We start from the raw sequence: 5,748 nt of genomic DNA, 5'->3' as shown, positions 1-5,748 counted from the left end.
TTCTCTGAGTAAAGGAAGAAGACGCCGGTGAGCAGAGGAGGCTAGAAACTCCAAGAAATAGCGAAGGAACCAAACCAAAAGAAAATCGGGGGAGATGCAGGGACACCCGGTTTGGGTCTTCTAGCTGCTGTCAGTGTCTCATTTTGAAAGCCGCAGTTTGTGTTGCTGTGTTCTGCGTTTTTTAACCCCTGAGCCTTCCTTAATTTGCATGTCATCTTGTTAATTAGAAATGCACTTCAGGGTGCCTGGGGGGCACAGTGGGTTAAGGCCTCTGCCTTCGGCTCAGGTCATGATCTCAGGGTCCTGGGATCAAGCCCCGCACTGGGCTTTCTGCTCAGCAGGGCTGTTTCCTCCTCTCTCTCTGCCTCTCTGTCTGCTAGGGATTTCTGTCAAATAAATAAAATATTTAAAAAATATGCAGTTCGTGTTCACATGAAGTATGTTTATTTCAGATTTCAGAAGGTGCGCTGCTTTCTGTGTGGTGCGCGGGACTGGAGTCTGTCCTCGGGGGGGTGCATGTGGCTGTTCACTAGTCAGAGCCCCTGCCGAGTTTGGAGGAGGAGCAGCCGCTGGCGGATGTCACAGTGACCTGGGTCACCTGTCAGGGGTCTCACATCCCAGCTGCCATATTTGGTCTTCCCAGGGCCACGTTGGTGGTGGTCTTTTTAGAGTTTTAACAGAAGTTGGCACCGTCTGTCATGACACGGAAAGCTCTCAGTGAAGGAGCGCTCGGCTACCTTGTGACTTGTGGCCGTGCTTGAAAGACAGTACGTTCTCCATTTCCAAAGAAAACCCAGGCCAGGATAATCTTGTTTCCAGGTAGGGTTTGTTCTCAGTCCCCATCTCTGATCTCCGTGGAGGAGGGGAGGGGAGGGCCGGCGGGGAAGTGAGGTGAGTGCAGTGGGCGGGGCCTCGGTCCGGCCTTGGCAGTGGGGCTGGGACCTGCCCTGCTGTGTTTAGACAGTCTTTGCTTGCCTCAGGCAGAAGTAAGAACAGGCGAACTGGAACGGAGGCAGAAGGCTAACGGCCTGTGCACGCTCTCTCAGTTGCCATGGGCCGTTTTTTCTTTTTGCTCTCTTTTTGTTTTGAATAAATGATTTTGCCAAAAATAATTACGAGTTTGGCAACAAAGTAACCGCCGGCGCGGACGTCCCCCCCACCCCCCCCACCTACCCCCGCGGTGAAGGGGCGGAGAGGCTGAGGCGCGAGGCACAGCTGGGGTCCGAGCGCGGGGGTGGGGGCGCGGGCGGCGGAGCTAGGGCGCCGGGCCCAGGGCGTGCGCGGGGAGAGCGGTGCGTTAGGTGCGGGGAGCCCTACCTGCCGGCGGGAGGCCTGGAGGGTAACTCCTGAATGTTCGGGTGCAGGAGCAGCTTTCGAGTGTGTGTGTGTTAAGGTTCATCTGTTTATCTTGGCGGGGAGGGGCAGAGAGAGCGTCTGAAGCCAGCTCGGAGCTGGGCCTGGGGCACGGCGAGGCTCGACCCAGACCCCCCGGTCGCGGCCCGAGCAGGAGCCAGGAATCCGGCGCTCGACCGACCGCGCCTGCAGCGCCCCAGATGTGGGCTCCCTGGGTGCAGCGGACCCTGCGCGCTGTCGCGCATGCTCCGTGGCTGCTCGGCCTCTGGTGCGGCCTGGGTGAAGGGGACCCTGTCGGCCTCTATCAGGGCAGTCCGGGCTCCCGGGCGGTTGCTGACTTGCTCAGGGTCACATGGCCACAAAGGGGAGTGGAGATCGGCACACCTCGGACACTCAACTTTATTTTTTTAAAGATTTATTTAGTAATCCTTTAGAGAGTGTGCTCGTGAGCAAGTGGGGGTCGGGGGGCGGGAGCCAGAGGGAGAGAGGGAGGTTTTAGTAGTGGGGCGTGCGCGTGGGGAATGGTAAGTGGTCAGATCAAAGAATGTCCCCGTGCCATTGGGGACAGGCTGCACCCCGCCCCGACCTCCCCATCCCCAGAGGCAGCTGCTGGGAAGCTTCTGGTGTGTGGCCCCACCCGCCCGTTGCTCCACAGAAGCAGCGGCCCAGCGTCTCCCGTCCTCCTGTGGCCCTGGCCGGGGAGCCTCCTGGCCGTCTCGGGAGGGACGCCCACTTCCCCAGCCTCTGGGGGCTGCTCTGGCAGCTGCGGCATCATGTCCACGTACATGCGTGTCCGGAGCAGAGTTCCCGGAGGAGGCCTGGGGCCGGAGTCCACGTGCGCAGCGGGGGTCTGCCCCACAGCCTCGGCCTGTCCAACACATTTGATTTTCCTTTAAAAGGGGAACAGATGGGGCGTCTGGGCCGCTCACATGGCGGGGCGTCTGCCTTCAGCGCAGGTCGTGATCTCCAGGTCCCGGGATGGAGCCCTGCGTCAGGCTCCCAGCTGGCTCGGCAGGGAGCTGCTTCCCCTGCTGCTTGTGCTCACGCTCCTTCTGTTAAATAAATACATCGGTAAATACATATATAAAAGGCAAACAGAGGGCAACCCCCTCAGGTCCCCTCCACCTCTGGGAGCTTTGTGCTAACCCCTTCGCTATTGCTCAGGAAACCTCACTTTGCTGCCCACTCCTGAAAAAAAAAACAAATAGGCAGAACAGAGCTGAGCATCTTCTCGGGCACGGACCGGCTCCTCTGTCTGCTCCTCTTCTCTCTGGCTATGGCCTTTGCCCATCAGATGTCCACACTTACCCTCTCTGTGAAGCCTGGCCAGAATGACTCTGCTTCCACCCTGGTAAGGGCTCTTTGGAGGCACGGGCAGAGTCCCTGCCTCCCGGGGTTCCCCTATCCTGTCTGGGCAGTGGGCGGGCCGGGGCCAGGTCAGAAGTGTGGCCCTCCCTACTTTTGCCAGAGTGCTGGAGAAGCTGGGGAGCAGCCCGAGATGGAGCGTGCGGACTCCAGGCAGGAGGAGAGCAAGTCTGGGGCCCTGGCCACACCCGGCCTCAGCTGCCTGGACCCTTGGATCTGTGTCACCTGCTTCACAGGCTCCAGCTTGGCCCCTGAGTCCCCATGGTCAGCAGAGGCCCTTCCTAGAATGGGCGCCGCTGATCGTCTGATGCCAAGTCTCCTGTCTTGTTCCTCCCTCCTTGAGGCCTCTGGGACACGGAGCCGGGGGAGGTGGGGTGACCATGAGTATCAGGCCGCCTGCACCCCGACCCCCCTCCCCAGGCAGGAGGCACTCAGCCTGCTCGCTGTGTGTGAGCGAAGCCGGGTCGCTCGTGAGCCCCACGTGGTGGCTGCGGGAGACGCTGGCCCCAGCAGGTCCCTCTGCACCCTTGGAGGGGTGGCTGTGCTGTGGGGCAGGAGGTCCTGGTGACCCTGGTGTCCTGACCTGTGTCCCGGCTCTTCCCAAGAACCCTGGTCTTCTCTGCCAGTTTGAGGCCCGGCTGTCTGTGGAGATTTACGGGAGGTGCAGGGGGAAGTTTCCATGGGCTCCGGACCCGGCAATCCAAGACCTTGAATTCTAAGGGCACGTCTCTGCCTCACTGCGACTTACTTTGCATCCCCCCCCCCCAAGTATAAAAGCAGTATTGGGGATTTTGTACAATGGGCTATTTGTGCAAGCGTCTGTTGCAGTTACACAGAAGATCACCAACACACGCGGCCCATCCTTTGAAGCATGTCCCTTCCAGCTCTCAGGCTTTTTTCACAGGAGGGACAGGAGGCGGTGCCACTTGGCAGCCTGGCCAGGAACCGGGCCGTGGCTATGTTCCCACCCGTCCCCCCTCTGGAACGTGCCTAAGGATGTGCAGGGTGTTGGCACTAGCAGAGGGGGCCCTAAAGAGGGTGGACCCCAAGCCCTGACTCAGGGAAGGATCCGGTCTTCCCACAAGAGACCCGTGTGCCACGCCCACCCTGTCCCCACGCTGGGCAGGGACCCCTCAGACCTGCTGAACAGACAGGACGGCACGGCCCTGAGCCTGTGTCCCGGGGTGAGGCTGCCGAGTGCCCCTGGCCAGGCTTTCCCTCCAGGTTCTGTAGCTCGAGGCGTTCATGGGGTGGGAGGGGGCTTAAATTCTCTTGCCAGCGGTCAGGTACTTCTTTTTTGTTGATAGGTCTCTGGCTCAAGACGCATCTCCTCTCGTTCCGGACCTGATGAAGATCCCGAGATGCCCATCGGCCTCTGAGCGTGCCATGAAAGGTGGAGACCTGTGGGGGCCGTGAAGGGAGCCAGTGTATTCTGCATGGGCAAGGACAGTGAATCATTGTGCCCGCAGGGTGCGCTGGGGGAAACCAAAGCTGGCCACAGACCTCTGCTCTTCCCCCGAGAGAGTCTGCTGGAGCCTTCCCCTTCCTCTTTCTCAGTCTCTCCCTTGTTTCGGAGATCTCCTCTTAGTGTCTCCCGGAGCACGCTTCCACAAGACGTCATGAAGCATTTTTGGTGAATCTGCATCTCTGAAAATACTTGACTGGTGATCTGAACACGGGTCAACTTCTAGGCTGCAAATTATTTTCTCGTGTAATTGTTAGAGCCTCATTGCACTGTCTTCTGTCTGTGACACGGTGCGAAGAGGTTTTCCCCAGGCCTCGTCACCCCGTGGGGTCTGCACACACGGCCAGGGATGCCCTGAGTACTGTCACTGGGCGGCAGGGGGAGCTGGCAGGTGCTTCTGCTGCTGCGATGTGGGACTGTCAGGCCTGGGGAGAATATGATGCCGTCTCTGGCCATCCCATTCCCACCATGTTCTGGTTTTTCCTGGAACTCATCAGGCCTCATCTGTCTACCTCCTCACCTGCTTCTTTGCCTTTTTCTTTTTAAGAAAAGATTTCCCCACTTCACCTCTCAGCCAACTCGCTAATTTGTTTTGAATTTTGACTCTCACATTTAACTTCCAATGTTTCATTTTGAAATTTTCCTTTTAAAATACTATGTGTTCTTTTTTAATGCACACAGTTCCTTTTCATTTTTTTTATTATTTTTTTAATTTATTCACTTGAGAGAGACACAGAGATGGAGAGAGCACAAGCAAGGAAAGCAGGAGAGGGAGAGGGAGAAGCAGACTCCCCGCTGAGCAGGGAGCCCGACGCGGGGCTCAGTCCCGGGACCCTGGGATCATGACCTGAGCTGAAGGCAGACGCTCAACCACATGAGTCACCAGGTGCCCCCATGGTTCCTTTTCAGCCTCAGGTCACTAGTCATCATTCTGCGGGCTGTTTCTGCTCTGGCTGCACCATCTCTACCCCTTTGGTCTGATTCCTCACTTGCACATCAGAAACGACCGTAAGATGCCTGGTGAAGACGGGCTTCCCGCCACGCAGGAGTGAAGGTGGCCAGGAGCCCCATGGGCACAGGCGAGGCTCATTGGCGCCCCAGCCCTCGAGCACACTGGCTTTGAGGTTTGCAGTGCACGGCACTTCTTCTCTTCTCTCTGGGATGTCGCGCTCCTCTGAGGGCCCTGAGCCTCCCAGCGTCCCATCCGTGGCTGCCTGTTTCCCGCCGCACACTGGCTCCTCATCCCTCTGGCTGTTCGTGTGTGACTTTGCCCCCATGGGGGGCTGACGCCTCCATCTACCTCTGTCTTTGTCTATGCTGTGGTTCTGAGTAACAAACTCTAACCCATCTTCGTTTCTTAACTGCAAGTTTCCTCCCATTAGGCCTTCGTGATCACGGGACTTGCTCTGCCAGCTCACTCTGGTTGGTGGCCCAGTGCTTTTCTTATCTTCTTTTCCAACTTATGCTTTTCATGATCGTAGTTGTTCACTTTGAATTACTGCATTTTTTCTTTCAGACTGAAAATATATACAGCTTATACTAATTAACATTAACTTATATTACAC

General features: G+C 57.6%; 1 long non-coding RNA gene across 1 annotated transcript; it reads right to left on the bottom strand.

The window, feature by feature from the left end:
• Positions 1-1,762: 1,762 nt before the first annotated feature.
• Positions 1,763-4,877, bottom strand: LOC116574725. The gene is made up of 2 exons (XR_004279459.1): positions 3,858-4,877; positions 1,763-2,405 (listed from the first exon to the last, which is right to left on the bottom strand). It is a non-coding gene; the product is annotated as an uncharacterized LOC116574725 (long non-coding RNA).
• Between the last annotated feature and the right edge of the window lie 871 nt (positions 4,878-5,748).

This window comes from Mustela erminea, chromosome 16, assembly GCF_009829155.1.
Source record: "Mustela erminea isolate mMusErm1 chromosome 16, mMusErm1.Pri, whole genome shotgun sequence".
NCBI classification, from domain to species: domain Eukaryota; kingdom Metazoa; phylum Chordata; class Mammalia; order Carnivora; family Mustelidae; genus Mustela; species Mustela erminea.
This window is presented reverse-complemented; position numbering and strand designations above follow the sequence as displayed.